Source organism: Saccopteryx leptura, chromosome 1, assembly GCF_036850995.1.
Source record: "Saccopteryx leptura isolate mSacLep1 chromosome 1, mSacLep1_pri_phased_curated, whole genome shotgun sequence".
Classification (NCBI taxonomy): Eukaryota; Metazoa; Chordata; class Mammalia; order Chiroptera; family Emballonuridae; genus Saccopteryx; species Saccopteryx leptura.
The window spans coordinates 259,176,463-259,192,599 of NC_089503.1; the positions used below are offsets into that span (position 1 = coordinate 259,176,463).

General features: G+C 44.6%; 1 pseudogene; it reads right to left on the reverse strand.

Annotated features, from left to right (window-relative positions):
* Nucleotides 1-470: 470 nt before the first annotated feature.
* LOC136388314 (developmental pluripotency-associated protein 3-like) lies at nucleotides 471-942 on the reverse strand (annotated as a pseudogene).
* Nucleotides 943-16,137: the final 15,195 nt, after the last annotated feature.

Genomic DNA, 16,137 nt, shown 5'->3' on the forward strand with positions numbered 1-16,137 from the left:
TCTATTTCTTGATGTTGGGTTTCATCTTACTGGCTCCAGGCCTCTAAAACACATTGCAAGCCTGACCTGTTGTGGTACAGCAGATAAACCATCAACCTGGAATGCTGAGGTCACCTGTTGGAAAACCCGGGCTTGCCTGGTCAAGGCACATACAAGAAGCAACTACTATAAGTTAATGCTTCCCGTTTCTCCCGATACCCCTTTTTTCTTTCCTATAAAATCTTTAGAAAAAAAGTGGAACTGAAGTATATTGAAATAATTCAATACAAACAACATAGATTCCTTATAAGTTACTGGTATCAAGGTAGACAAGAAAGAGATGCAAGAAAAAGACATCACAGAACTCATACTATATGTTATCAAAATATTGATATATAGACTTTCCTAGCGTAGAGCAGCTTAGCCAAGCTGCTGCATAGTGATCCTAAAATTCTGGCAAGAAAAAAACAGTACAAGAATAAAGTTTATGGCTAAATTGACTTCATGTCATAATTATTCTCCACACTAATATTATTGGAAGGTTCCCCAATATTCAGGCAATAATGAAAGCTATATCTAAATCTTCTAAATCTTGATTCAATCTCAGTGTTCCTCTCTTGTGGGTCTTTTCGAAGCAGAGATGGGTGCGATATCTTATAACCTGTAACATCCTTTGCATCCTTTCTTTCTGAGCAGTTGCCAATGTCCTGACTCCTCTTTCCTTCCTGTTGAGTATGCCTTGACCCACCCCTAGTCCAAGTCCCTGTAAGTTCTCTTCTCTGTCCTGTTGTTGGGGTGATATTCTGGTAGAAGGGAAAGGAAGTTGGTACTAAGGTTGAGGGTCAAGTTACTAAGTTTCTTTGCTAGTACTTCTGAGACAGATCCAGAGGCAGCTGAATCTTCACTGGGCGTCTGAAAAGACTCGGGGGTCAAGTTGGGGTTAAGCTTCTTTGGTAAGCCCATTGAAAATCTAGAAGCTCCATCTAAAACTAAAAAAAAAAAAAAAAAAGCCTGACCTGCGGTGGCGCAGTGGGTAAAAGCGTTGACCTGGAACACTGAGGTCGCTGGTTCAAAACCCCAGGCTTTCTTGGTCAAGGCACATATGGGAGTTAATGCTTTCTGCTCCTCCCTCCCTTCTCTCTCTCTCTCTCTCTCTCTGTCTCTCTGTCTCTCTGTTTCCTCTCTCTAAAATGAATAAATAAAATCTAAAACTAAAAAAAAAAAAAAAAGATCTAGAAGCTCCTCCTAGATCCCTCAAAGGGTTTGTGCAGAAGGTGACGCCCAAAACTCTCAAATTGCTATGAAGTAGCTTGGAAAGAACCATCTGGCACAGAAATAGCGAGGAAAAACCCAAATTACAACAAAATGCAGTGAAATAAAGAGTTAACTTTAGCTAGATTTTTTTAAATGGAAAGACCAATGATGGAACTTTCTCTTTTTTGCTCAACATTATGTCTTTGGGATCTGTTTGTTCCTATTGCCTCCTGTTTATGTTTTCACTACACACAATACCATAATTATCAGTGGGTATTGAGACAGTTTTTTTTTAAATTATTTTTATTTATTTATTCATTTTTTTAGAGGGGGGAGAGAGAGAGAGAGAGAAGGGGGGGAGGAGCAGGAAGCTTCAACTCCCATATGTGCCTTGACCAGGCAAGCCCAGGGTTTTGAACCAGCAACCTTAGCATTCCAGGTCGATGCTTTATCCACTGCGCCACCACAGGTCAGGCTTCAGACAGTTTTTAAAAGTATTCTCTAAATGTTTTGTTCCAATGAACAAAACAAGATTTGATATCAAATCTTCATAAATGAATTAACTGGGCCCCCAAACAGTCACGTTACGTTTTGACAGCTATCACCAAATTGTCCTCCAAAGAGTTGTTTCTATTGACACCCCTACCAGCAGTGTCTAAAATTTCTAAAAACAAACAAAAATAAATAAAATAAAATAAAATTTCTGCCTGACCAGATGGTGGCGCAGTGGATAGAGCATCGGACTGGGATGCTGAGGACCCAGGTTTGAGACCCCGAGGTCGCCAGCTTGAGCGCAGGCTCATCTGGTTTGAGCAAAACCTCACCAGCTTGGACCCAAGGTCGCTGGCTCAAGCAAGGGGTTATGCGATCTGCTGAAGGCCCGTGGTCAAGGCACATATGAGAAAGCAATCAATGAACAACTAAGGTGTTGCAACACGCAACGAAAAACTAATAATTGATGCTTCTCATCTCTCCGTTCCTTTCTATCCCTCTCTCTGTCTCTGTAAATTAATTAATTAAAAAAAATAAATAAAATTTCTAAAAACAAACTTTCTGAACACATTCTGCCTATGGCCCCAGCCAGAAAATTCCAGAGGGAGGGGGTGAGCAGTCCTTAGATTCATATGCAGTCAAATGATGTGTTCGTTTTTTTCTTGAGAACAATTTGTTATATTCACAGGAAATTTTGTGCACAAACCTATCTGAATTCTTAGAAGGTCATCCCAAAATTAGGCTTCAATTTTAAACCTTATTTATTTTGGAGAAAATCATTCTTTTTTCTAATTGATTTTTTAGAGAGAGAGATCAATTCATTGTTCCACTCGTCCAGGCACTCACTGGTTGATATACATTTTTTATTTTTGGAGAGAGAGCAAGAGAGAGAGGAAGGGAGAGATATGAGACACATTAATTCATATTTGTGGCACTTTATTCACTGATTGCTTCTCATACGTGTCTTGACGGGGGCTGAGGGGTGTTAAGGCGAGTCAGTGACCCATTGCTCAAGCCAGCTAGCTACCTTAGGATCATGTCAATGATCCTGCACCCAAGCTGCCAATCCCGCACTCAAGCTGGTGAGCCTGCACTCAAGCTGGATGAACCCACAGTCAAGCCGACAATCTTGGGGCCTTGAACCTGGGACCACAGCGCCACCACTGGTAAGAATCACTGGTTTATTCTTTTTTTTCTTTTTAAAAATTTTAATGTTTATTTACTGACCTTAGTGAGAGAGGAAGGGAAAGAGAGAGAGAGAGAGACAGGAACATCAATCTGTTTTTGCATGTGTCCTAAATGGGGATCAAACCGGTAACTTCTGTGCTTTAGGACTATGCTCTAACCCAGTGGTCCCCAACCCCCGGGCTGTGGACCGGTACTGGTCCGTAGAGAAAGAATAAATAACTTATATTATTTCTGTTTTATTTATATTTAAGCCTGAACGATGTTTTATTTTTTAAAAATGACTAGATTCCCTTTGTTACATCCGTCTAAAACTCACTCTTGATGCTTGTCTTAGTCACGTGATACATTTATCCGTCCCACCCTAAAGGCCGGTCCGTGAAAATATTTTCTACATTAAACCGGTCCATGGCCCAAAAAAGGTTGGGGACCACTGCTCTAACCAACTGAGCTATCTGGCCAGGGCACTGGTTGATTCTTATGTGTTCCCTCACAGGGGATTGAACCCACAACCTTGTCATATGGGGACAGAACTCTAATCAACTGAGATACTCAGCCAGGTTCTCTTTTTGTCTTTAATCTTTGGTATTTTAATTATGATGTGTCTTGGTGCGGGCCTCTTTGGGTTCATCTTGTTTGGGACTCTGTGCTTCCTGGATTTGTAGGTCTATTTCCTTAAGCAAGTTAGGAAAGTTTTGTCATTTTTTCAAATAGGCTTTCAATTTCTTGCTCTCTTCTCTTTCCAGCACTCCATGATATAAATGTTGGTACATTGAAGTTGTCCCGGAGGCTCCTTACACTATCTTAATTTGGGGGGATTATTTTTTCTTTTTGCTGTTCTGAGTGGGTGTTTTTTGCTTTCTTACATTCCAAATCACTGATTTGACTCTTGGCTTCATCTACTCTAGTATTAATTCCCTGTAAATTATTTTAGTTATTGTATCTTTCATTTCTGATTGTAAAAAAAAAAAAAAATTAACCAGAGACAGAGAGAGTCAGAGAGAGGGCTAGATAGGAACAGATAGGAATGGAGAGAGACGAAAAGCATCAATAGTCAGTTTTTCGTTGCGACACCTTAGTTGTTCATTGATTGATTTCTCATATGTGCCTTGACCGCGGGCCTTCAGCAGACCAAGTAACCCCTTGCTCGACCTAGCAACCTTGAGTCCAAGCTGGCGAGCTTTGCTCAAACCAGATGAGCCTGCACTCAAGCTGGTGACCTTGGGGTCTCGAACCTGGGTCCTCCGCATCCCAGTCCGATACTCTATCCACTGCGCCACTGCCTGGTCAGGCCTGATTGGTTAATTTTTATGGTTTCCATATCTGTTTTTTTTAAATTATTAATTGATTTTTAGAGATAAGAAAGAGAGGAAGAGAGACAAACAGGAACATTGATCTGGTCCTGTATATGCCCTGACTAGGGATCAAACCAGCGACCTTGGTATATGAGGATGAGGCTCTAATCAACTGAACTATCCGGCCAGGATATCTATATTCTTTTTTTTTTCTTCTATATCCTTTTTAATACTGTTGAAGTTCTTCTAAGTTTAACTACTCTGAGAAAGTGATATTTCTGGTGAAGATAAATTTCAGCAAAGTTCAGAAAACTTTCCACATTTATGTTGATATGTTTCATTTTTGGTTAAATTCAAGTGGAATTAAGTTTTGTACTTTTGAAGGTGACAGGTGGGAAAGAGCCCTTTGGAGAGGAATAGCCTGTCCTCTCTGGGGCATCATGTTCCTGGCTGAAAAAAAAAAGTGATCCACTGTCTTACCTGGAACTGGAGGGCTAGCAAAGTCAGCGTGCTGCTTCCCAGGTGCCCTCTGTCCACAGCTGCACCAAAGTTTCTCATTTTGGTCCCTCTATTCCTGTCTCTGGAGCCACAGAGAGAGGCTCCAGGGTTACCATGGGTAGAGGAGGCCAGGTAGGGACCTGGGAAGGTATGCTGGGGACAGGGTTGGAGACACAGAGATAAGGAGAGACTGAGAGACAGAAACTTTGAGCGATAATTAGGTGAAGAGATGAGGCAGAACAGAGCAAGGTCATACCAGAGGCTGGCCCTGTGGGGTGGGAGACAGGTGGGATCCAGGAGGCAGTTCCCACTAAGGAGTGCTGTTTGCTCACTTGGGCAGCTGGGGGGAGGCTTGGTAAGGCTAGGGACTTGGACCTGTTCTCCCTAAGCCACCCCCAATCCTTTGGGTCTCCTGGGGGTTCAAAGTCCCCTCTGCTCTCTCTACCTTCCCAACTGTCTGACACCCAATCTGACTGTACCTTTCCTGCTCACACACTTGCATGGCTCCCCATTTCCCTCTATACACGGAGCTGAGTTTCAGGTGTTCCGCATGTATGGTCAAGATGGAGCCAGCAGAATAGGTGAATAATAATAATGTGTTAGGTCTCATGTACAGCCCTCAGCCCAGCTCTTTAAATGGATCAACTTTTGGACTCCACAGCTGCACAGCAAGAAGGTCTTAAGTCAGATAAAGACCATTCTCCTGGTCACTGGCTCTGGCTCACTCCGCAGCGAGAAGCCATTTCCTGCTCACTTCTGGATTTATGCCAGGGTTTGGGGTGTGGTTCTCAGACCCACCCTTAGCCTCAAGCTTGGTACCCTTAGCAGGCAGAAAATGAGCAGCAGGCTGGGGCGCCCTCTGGTGGCCCAGAGCGGAACATAGACACTAAACTCATTCCTCCCCTCAGCCTCACTTCCTCCAGTGGGAGGCCTCCAGTTGCCTATCCACGTGGTGCCCGATCAGGGTGGTCAGGAACCACCACCAAGCACCAGGTGGTGGTCGTGGGGTGGATAATGAGCATGATTGGCTGAAGAGGGATCTGTGTTCCAAGGGCTCCCACTGTATTGCCTACACCAGCCTCTTAAGAATTTTTTAAAACAAAATGTATTTTTTAAAAGGTAATACATGCACATGATTTTTAAAATGAAAACATTACAAAAAGATATACAGAGAAACATGAGACTTCTTCCCCCACTAATCTCTAGGCCCCTAGTTCCTGTCCCAGAGGCCACAGCTGTGACCAGTGTTTCCTCTGAAAATATTTGGATAAAAGTACCCTTGAATTATTGCTCTTCTGCTTTTTACATTACATGTCTCACAAAAGATCTGCTTTGGCCTTTTTTTTTTTTTTTTCCGGAGAGAGGCAGGGAGAGAGACAGGAACATCGAGCTAGTCCTGTATGTATCGTGACGGGGAAATGAACTGGCAACCTTCGTACTCTGGGATGACACCCCAACCATCCTGCTTTGGCATTTATAATAGTTGTATAGTATTCGACCATGTGAATGGATGGACATTCAAAATTCCCATCTGGCTGATATTGGGTTGTTTCCAATATATTTCAATTACCAAGAATGTGGTAATAATGTCCTCTTCCTTGCTCTCCTTTTAAAAAGTACATTACAAAAAAATTTTAAAAATGTTTGTTGATTTTAGAGAGATAGGAAAGAAGAAAGAGAGCAAGAGAGACAGGAACATCGATCTGTTCCAATATGTGCCCTGACTAGGGATTGAACTGGCAACCTCTGCACTTCCCAATGATGCTCCAACCGTGCGATCTGGCCAGGGCTAAAAGTACATTTTAAATTTGGAACAATTTTAGATTTACAGAAAATTTTTAGAGATAATACAGAGTTCCTACACAGCCCTCACCAAGCTCGGTCTGTTATAAAGTACTGTACCTCATTTCTGCGGGTTCATGTAGAGACACCAAGTCCAATATGAATTTTGAGTTTTATTATGAAAAGTCGGCAGCATACATGGGGCAATCCTCCTACCCAAATCATGCAGTACTGATTACCTCTCAGAGGCTGCTTATATACTCTTTGACCACATACAGGTGGGGGGAGGCATAATATCATGACACAAGCTTACAACTACAGGTGGGGATTCACAAGACATACATTTCACAGATTCTTCCAGTGTCTCTCCCCTCCCTCCATTGCCTAGGGGCATGCTATTCCTAGGATTCAAAGAGAGGGAGAAAAAAAGCAATATACAAATTCTATCTCCTATTGAAAGAGCAAGGAAGTTCTTCAAATACCTTACTACATTCCCCCCTGTTCTCCCTCCCCCCCCCCCAGAGACAGAGAGAGAGAGTTAGAGAGAGGGATAGCCAGGGACAGACAGACAGGAACGGAGAGATGAGAAGCATTAATCATTAGTTTTTCGTTGCGCGTTGCTACATTTTAGTTGTTCATTGATTGCCCTCTCATATGTGCCTTGACCGTGGGCTTTCAGCAGACCAAGTAACCCCTTGCTCAAGCCAGAGACCTTGGGCTCAAGCTGGTGACCTCGGGGTCTCGAACCTGGGTCTTCCGCATCCCAGTCTGATGCTCTATCCACTGTGCCACTGCCTGGTCAGGCCATTCCCCCCATCTTATATCATAAGTCAAATCCTTGACTTATTTTACTGAAGAGCATGAGGCTGTAATAGATATTTGACAATACAATTCAACAAATGCCATTAAAAAATTAATACATTAATTAATTTTTATAACTTATACAAACATTCTGCAATTTACAAAGACTGGCTTTCATAACAATTTACTTTTTCCTTTCTCTTTCAAAAAAGTATTTCTATATCTTATATTTTTAGTTACTAAAATTATACAATTCCTTTTTTTAGTCTGAACTTTTTTTTTTTTTTTACAGAGACAGAGAGTGAGTCAGAGAGAGGGATAGACAGGGACAGACAGACAGGAACGGAGAGAGGCGAGAAGCATCAATCATTAGTTTTTCATTGTGCGTTGCAACACCTTAGTTGTTCATTGATTGCTTTCTCATATGTGCCTTGACCGCGGGCCTTCAGCAGACCAAGTAGCCCCTTGTTGGAGCCAGCAACCTTGGGTTCAAGCTGGTGAGTTTTTGCTCAAACCAGATGAGCTCGTGCTCAAGCTGGCGACCTCGGGGTCTTGAACCTGGGTCCTCTGAATCCCAGTCCGATGTTCTTTCCACTGCGCCACCACCTGGTCAGGCTAGTCTGAATTTTTTTTTTTTAACTCCTTTTTTTTTTTTTTTTTTTAGAGAGTTGAGAGAGAGACAGAGAGGGAGAGAGAGGAGAGAGAGACAGAGAGAGAGAAGGGGAGAGGAGCAGGAAGCATCAACTCCCATATGTGCCTTGACCAGGCAAGCCCAGGGTTTTGAACTGGCGACCTCAGCATTTCCAGGTCAACGCCCCATCCACTGCGCCACCACAGGTCAGGCGCTAGTCTGAACTTCTTAAAGAAACAACCTTAACCTTTATTGACAGCCACGCTGGCTTTCCTTTTACCCTGAAGTAAAGCTTGGAACTGGGTTACTCGGGTGTTAGACATGTATCTCTCTGGAGTTCCCCTTAGGAGCACTTCTACTGCGTGTGGTGCTGTTAGAGTTAACTCTTGACCTAATGTGAGTTTGTCAGCTTCTTTAACTAGGATTGCAGTTGCTGCCATGGCCCTTAGGCAGGCAGGCCATCCTGCTGCTATGGGGTCCAGTCGTTTGGACAGATATACAACCAGTTGTTTCCATGGTCCCAAAGGCTGCATCAGAACCCCTTTTGTGATTCCCCGAGCCTCATGAATGAATAGCCGGAAGGGCTTTGAGATGTCAGGTAGGGCAAGAGCAGGGGCCGATGCTAACGCCCTCTTAAGGTTTTCAAAGGCTTTTGCTCTGTCTCAGTCCAGTGTAGAGGTTGTGACCCACCCGTACAGGCATAGAGAGGCTTTGCTAGTTCAGCAAAACCTACAATCCATAGTCTACAATATTCTACAGCCCCAAGGAATTCTCTTACTTGCTGTTCAGTTGTTGGAGTGGGGACCCGGAGTATGGCCTCGATGCGTTCATAGGACAGAGTTCTTTGTCCTTCTTTGACCCTGTAGCCTAAATAAGTAACCTCTGGAGTGCAGAGTTGAGCCTTTTTAGCTGACACTCGGTACCCTAATACTTGTAGTGAGGCTAGGAGGTCTCGAGTTGCCTCGAGACAGTGCTCCTCCATAGATGCCGCCAGCAGTAGGTCATCTATGTACTGGAGTAGGGTACAGTCTTGATGTTCCTGCCGGAAGGCTACTAGGTCTGTGCTTAGGGCCTCATCAAAGATAGTAGGAGAGTTTTTGAAGCCTTGGGGCAGTCTAGTCCATGTTAGTTGGCCAGAGAATTCTCCTGCTGGGCCTATCCACTCAAAGACAAAAACAGGCTGGCTTTTAGGCGCTAGTGGGATGCTGAAGAAGGCGTCTTTAAGGTCTAAGACTGTATAGACCCGATGCTCAGGGTGCAGGAGGCTGAGCAATGTGTACGGGTTAGGGACTGTAGGGTGTATGGTCTCTATCAATGTGTACGGGTTAGGAACTGTAGGATGTATGATTTCTACCTGTTTATTAACTTCCCGGAGGTCCTGTACCAGTCGGTAATCTTTTGTTCCAGACTTTAGGACCGGTGATAAGGGAGTGTTCCATGGGGATTGGCAGGGTACCAAGATTCCTGCTCTCCAGAGACGCCGTATGTGGACAGCTATTTCCTCCTTAGCTTCCCGACTCATTGGGTGTTGTCTTACTGCTACTGGAGTTGTGGTGGATAGCAACTGTATGACCACAGGCGGCTGGTGGGCTGCTAGTCTGGAGGGTTGGTTTCAGCCCATACTTCTGGAAAACTCTCCTGAAGCTGTTAGAGTAGTGATGGGCTACAGGCTTCTTCTGGTTCAGCTGATTCCTGTAAAAGGTATTCTTTGGAGAGGGGGCAAGTTAGGAGTAGCTGTAACCCAGCGTCTGGAGTTCTCTTATTGGCTCCTATAGTTAAGATGGTATTTTCTCCCTTAAAGGAGATTGAGGCTTGGAGTTTTTGTAATAAGTCCCGCCCTATCAGAGGATAGGGGCACTCTGGTATAACCAAGAACGAATGGGTGACCATTCCTTGCCCTAGATAGATTGTCCGCTGCGTGGTCCATGGGTAGTAGGCAATTTTTCCAGTGGCCCCTTGTATTGAAGTTTTATATGTAGTAATGGGCCCTAGAGGCTTGGTTAAAACCATATGTGTTGCTCCAATGTCTATTAAAAAGTCCACAGTTTTTTCCCCTATTTCTGCTGTTACCATAGGCTCCTGGGGGTTCAATGAAAAGGAGCCTTGGCCCCATCAGTCCTCAAAGTTCAGAACCTTAGAACTTGTCTTAGCTGCTTGTAATTGGGGACATCTATTTTTCCAGTGCCCCTCCTCCCTGCAATATGCCCACTGATTCTTTCCTAGCCGACTCCTAGTCCTCCTCGAATTTCTTTCTTTATCTCCCTCCCTTAAGGGTCCTCTCTCCTTAAAAGAGTTTGTCTCTTGGAGTGCTGTTACAACTACTTTAGCTATCTTTTTATCCTGTTTTACCTCAATTGCCTATTATAAAAAACTTTCTGAACTATTGAAATTAACTGGGACCTACTCATGCCTTCAAACCCTTCTAGTTTTTGGAGTTTCTTTTTAATATTGGGGGCTGACCGTGACACGAAAGCCAAATTAATAGCCACGCTGTTTTCGATAGCATCCGGATCTATGGAGATATACACCCGCTATGCTTTGCAAAGGCGTTCAAAAAATGCAGCAGGGGCCTGACCAGGCGGTGGCGCAGTGGATAGAGCATAGGACTGGGATGCCGAGGACCCAGGTTCAAGACCCCGAGGTCGCCAGCTTGAGTGCGGGCTCATCTGGTTTGAGCAAAAGCTCACCAGCTTGAATCCAAGGTCACTGGCTCAAGCAAGGGGTTACTTGGTCTGCTGAAGGCCCACGGTCAAGGCACATATGAGAAAGCAATCAATGAACAACTAAGGTGTCACAATGAAAAACTAATGATGGATGCTTCTCATCTCTCCATTCCTGTCTATCCCTCTCTCTGACTCTCTCTCTGTCTCTGTAAAAAAAAAAAAAAAAAATGCAGGAGGGGATTCCTGCAGGTCCTGGGAAATTCCAGAAACCTTTGAGAGGCTGGTGGGCTTCTGGGCTGCAGCCTTTAGGCCCAATAAGAGATACCAGTGAAAGGCGTCCAAAGAGGCTCTCCCCTCCAGGGAGTTGTGACCTCATTGAGGTCTAGTAGAGGGGAAAGCTGCCTCAATGCAGTCCCTATTTTCCTCTGTTGATCCCCCTCCCGGCCCTAGAACTGCCTTTTTACCTTCCTGCCTAATTCTATCCCTCTCTTCCGAAGTGAAGAGAATATTTAAAAGTTTCTGGCAGTCTTCCCAGGTAGGTCTATCAGTTTGTAGGACAGTTTCTATGAGCCCTATTAGTGCTTGAGGCTTCTCAGAGAATGGGGGATTTTGGCTTTTCCAATTATATAGGTCACTAGTGGAGAATGGGACATACACAAGGAAGGGCCGTTCCTCAAGGTCAGGGTCAGTTCCTGAAGGGGCTGCTTCTCTGAGTGGCAAGATAGGATCCCTTCTCTGCCCATACTCAGATCCACTCCGAGTGTGGGGAGGGGATGTAACAGTGGAAGTTATAGCCTCCTCTTCTAGCTGCTGTGTAGGACTAGGGGCTTTAGCTTTTGACCTATAAGAGGGTGGTAGCTTGATTTCCTCAGGAGACTCTGTAAGAACAGGAAGTCCTGAGGCTTCCTTTTTATCCCCTTTTTTTTTCTAGACTCAAATCTGGCCTGACTAGGAAGACATAGCGCCCTTTCTATATGGATCAAGCTTTAGCCACTGTGGCAGATTCATTGTTAAATTTAGCCATTGGTCAATATATGGAAATTGCTCAGGGTGGCCTGGATCCTCAGTTATGATGTTCCAAACTGCCCTTACTAGCCGGAGGTTAAAAGTCCCAGCCGATGGCCATCCTACCCCAAAGGTGGGCCATTCTGGTTCACAGAGAGTGCAAAGCCTTCTTTTGACCATTTAATTCCATACTCATGGTAGTCTCCATAACCTTCCTGAAAGTGCTTTAATAGTTCAAGCCACCAATATACAAAATTGGAACTGTCCAAAAAAATGCAGAAATTAGCACACCAATAAAAGCAAGAAAGACAGACAGTTAACTAGTACCCAGATATGAGACAAGAGAGGAAGAAGCCAAAAGAAAAGAATCAGGGCAGGGGAAGCCAGACAGAGTGTCCTGAAGCTAGAGGTCTTGGATCCAAGAGAAGAGATTTTATATTTTGCGAGTTCTGACAGATAGCCACTAACCTAATATGAAGCTTATAAATTTCCTTTTACTTTTGCCCCAAAATTTCCAATTTAATTTTAATTTGGGAATTTCCAATTTTGCATGCATAAAGATTCAGGCCTTACACAGTTACACATTAAACAAAGACTTCACATAACAAATCACACACACAAAAAATACACAGTTCAATAGACAAGGGAAAGGGTTCCACTTTCAGGGGTTTCTCAAGTGTTCTGCTAGCCACATTCCTGGAACTTAGACTCAGACACCAGAGATTCCCATTCACACACCAAACCAATCACTCAGGGGCCTCTCAGGTGTTTGCAGGCTGCTTTCCACTCACGCACTAATTAACAAAGACTGAGATCTTGACAAACACCTGACAAACACAAAGAAGATGTCTTTGGGAGTCCATGGTAAGATCAATTAACCTGGTTAACTCAGTTTCCTCTAGACCACAAACGAACGAAGTCTCCACTATGCCTTCCTCTAAGAGCGCATCTAGACACCTCTGGAAATCCTGGGCAAGACGAAGTCTCCCCTCCTTTTTTCCCGAGTACCACCAGATGTCCCCCAGGGATGTCCAATGCAAGACCTAAAACCCCTCACCGACGTCTCGGTCTTCGAGGGGCCCAATGTGAGAGTGTGACTGCGTCCAGTCCTCTACACACTGGTCCAAGCTGACTAGTCCCAAAACAAAAACCCTAGGAGTTCCAAATCAGCAAAGTAAAAAATCAACCCTGCCTACAATCTCCAAGGTCTAAAATTTCACACTCCTTGATTTCTTTGCCAAATTGTTGAATTTAGGGACTAGAAATGGTGTCTGCCGAGAGACTGTCTGAACCCACTGGAGAACCAGAGCCCTGAAATGTTTCAGGGGGTGCCCCTCCTATAAGCCAGCGGGGTCAGGCAGCCCCCCCCCCCCGAGAGGGCATCTGATCCAAATGTCTCTACTCACGGTAACACAGAATACCGCATCTCGGATGAGCCCCCAAATGTTATAAAGTACTGTACCTCATTTCTGTGGGTTCATGTAGAAATACCAAGTCCAATATGAATTTTGAGGGGTTTTATTATAAAAAGCCGGTGGCATACACTGATTATCTCTCAGAGGCTGCTTATATACTCTTTGACCACATACAGGTAGGGGAAGGTAGAACATCACGACACAAGCTTACAACTACAGGTGGGGATTCACAAAACATACATTTCACAGATTATTCCAATGTCTCTCCCCTCCCTCCATTGCCTAGGGGCATGCTATTCCTAGGATTCAAAGAGGGGGAGAAAGAAAGCAATATACAAATTCTATCTTCTATTGAAAGAACAAGGAAGTTCTTCAAATACCTTACTACAGGTCCATTGGTAACATCTTATATGTCATGATTCCTTTGTCAAAACTAACAAATTGGCCCTGGCCGGTTGGCTCAGTGGTAGAGCGTCGGCCTGGAGTGCAGAAGTGTCGGGTTCGATTCCCGGCCAGGGCACACAGGAGAAGCGCCCATCTGCTTCTCCACCCCTCCCCCTCTCCTTCCTCTCTGTCTCTCTCTTCCCCTCCCGCAGCCGAGGCTCCATTGGAGCAAAGATGGCCCGGGTGCTGGGGATGGCTCCTTGGCCTCTGCCCCAGGCGCTAGAGTGGCTCTGGTCGCGGCAGAGCGACGCCCGGAGGGGCAGAGTATCGCCCCCTGGTGGGCAGAGCGTCGCCCCCTGGTGGGCGTGCCGGTGGATCCCGGTCGGGCGCATGCGGGAGTCTGTCTGACTGTCTCTCCCTGTTTCCAGCTTCAGAAAAATACAAAACAAACAAAAAAAACCCTAACAAATTAACCTTAGTATATTACTATTAACTAAACTCTACACTTTATTTGATTTACCCAGTTTTTTTTTCTTTTTTTTTAAAAAGATTTTTTTTTTCTTTTTTTTCTTTTTTCTTTTTTTTTTGTATTTTTCTGAAGCTGGAAACAGGGACAGTCAGACAGACTCCCGCATGCGCCGGACTGGGATCCACCCGGCACTCCCACCAGGGGCGATGCTCTGCCCCTCCAGGGCGTCACTCTGCCGCGACCAGAGCCACTCCAGCGCCTGGGGCAGAGGCCAAGGAGCCATCCCCAGCGCCCGGGGCCAACTTTGCTCCAATGGAGCCTCGGCTGTGGGAGGGGAAGAGAGAGACAGAGAGGAAGGAGAGGGGGAGGGGTGGAGAAGCAGATGGGCACTTCTCCTGTGTGCCCTAGCTGGGAATCGAACCCGGGACCTCTACACGCCAGGCCGACGCTCTACCACTGAGCCAACCGGCCAGGGCAAGATATTTTTTATTGACTTTACAGAGAGGAGAGAGGGGGTGGAGAGAGAGAAGTGCCAACTCATAGTTGGTTCACTTTAGTTGTTCATTGCTTGCTTGTTTTATGAGCCTTAACCAGGCAAGCCAAGGGTTTTGAACTGGCGACCTCAGTGTTCCAGGTTGATGCTCTATCCACTACATCGCTACAGGCCAGGCCCACTAAGTGTTTTTCTGTTCCAGAATTGAACCCAGTATTCTGCATTGCATGCAATCCATTACTTTGTATTCATGTAAATATGGTTGCATAAAATTGCTACAAGGGGAATTAATGGGTCAAATGGTATATGTATTTTAATTTAAAGATATTTAGAAAACCACCCTCTCAAATGGTTGTGCCAGTGACCACCTGTGCTGTGTGGGGTTGCTTGTTTTCCAACAGCAGTATTTAGTTTATTGATTTTAGAGAGAAAGGAAAGGAGAGAGAGAGAAAGAGAAAGAGAAAGAGAGAGAAACATCAATCTGTCCCTGTTATGTGCCTCAGCCGGGGATAAAATCAGCAACCTCTGCACTTTGGGGTGATGCTCTACTATCTGGCTAGGGATCTTGTTTTTACTTTTGCCAAACTAATTGATGGAAAGTGGTGCCATATTGTTTCTTCAATTTGCATATAAAATCTTTTCCATTGACTTGAGAAAGAGAGAAAGAGAGAGGGGGAAAAGGAGGAGAGAGAGAATGAGAGAGAAGCATCAATTCATCATTCCATTTAGTTATTCCTTTTAGTTGTGCATTCATGGGTTGTTTCTTGCATGTTCCCTGATCAGGGATCAAACTCATGGCCTCAGCATGTCAGGACGATGCTGTATTTGTTGAACCACCTGGCCAGGGCTGTATTTCTTTTCTAGGAGTGAGTTTGGACATCTTTTTTGGTATGTTTCTGTGAACTGACTGTCCATGTTCTTTGCCCATTTTTCTATGAGTTATTTTGAATTTTTTAAAATTGATTTGAGAGAGGGAAGCATCAACTCGTTGTTCCACTTAGTTAATCCATTTAGTTGTGCATTCATGGGTTGTCTCTTGTATGTGCCCTGAGTGGGGATTGAACCCACAACCTTGGTGTAACAGGATAATGCTCTAACCAACTGAACTTCTCAGCCAGGACTGAGTTGTTTTTAAAAAAATTAACTTATGCCAGACCAGGCGGTGGCGCAGTGGATAGAGCGTTGGACTAGGATGCGGAAGACCCAGGTTTGAGACCCTGAGGTTGCCAGCTTGAGCGCGGACTCATTTGGTTTGAGAAAAACTCACCAGCTTGGACCCAAGGTCGCTGGCTCGAACAAGGGGTTACTCGGTCTGCTGAAGGACCGTGGTCAAGGCACATATGAGAAAGCAATCAATGAACAACTAAGGTGTCGCAACGAAAAACTGATGATTGATGCTTCTCATCTCTTTCCGTTCTTGTCTGTCTGTTCCTATCTATCCCTCTCTCTGACTCTCTCTCTGTCTCTGTAAAAAATAAAAATAAAAATTAATTTATAAGAGCTCCTTACATAATATGGAAATTATTGTTTTCCTGGATGTACAGTGTGTTTGTAAAGTCATGGTGCACTTTTGACCGGTCACAGGAAAGCAACAAAAGACAATAGAAATGTGAAATCTGCACCAAATAAAAGGAAAACACTCCCAGTTTCTGTAGGATGATGTGGTAGCATGTGTGCATGTGCAGATGATGACGTAACACCGTGTATACAGCGGAGCAGCACACGGCCATGCCAGTCAAGATGTGGACGGTACAGAGGCAAGTTCAGTGTGTTCTGTGGCTCGCTAAATTC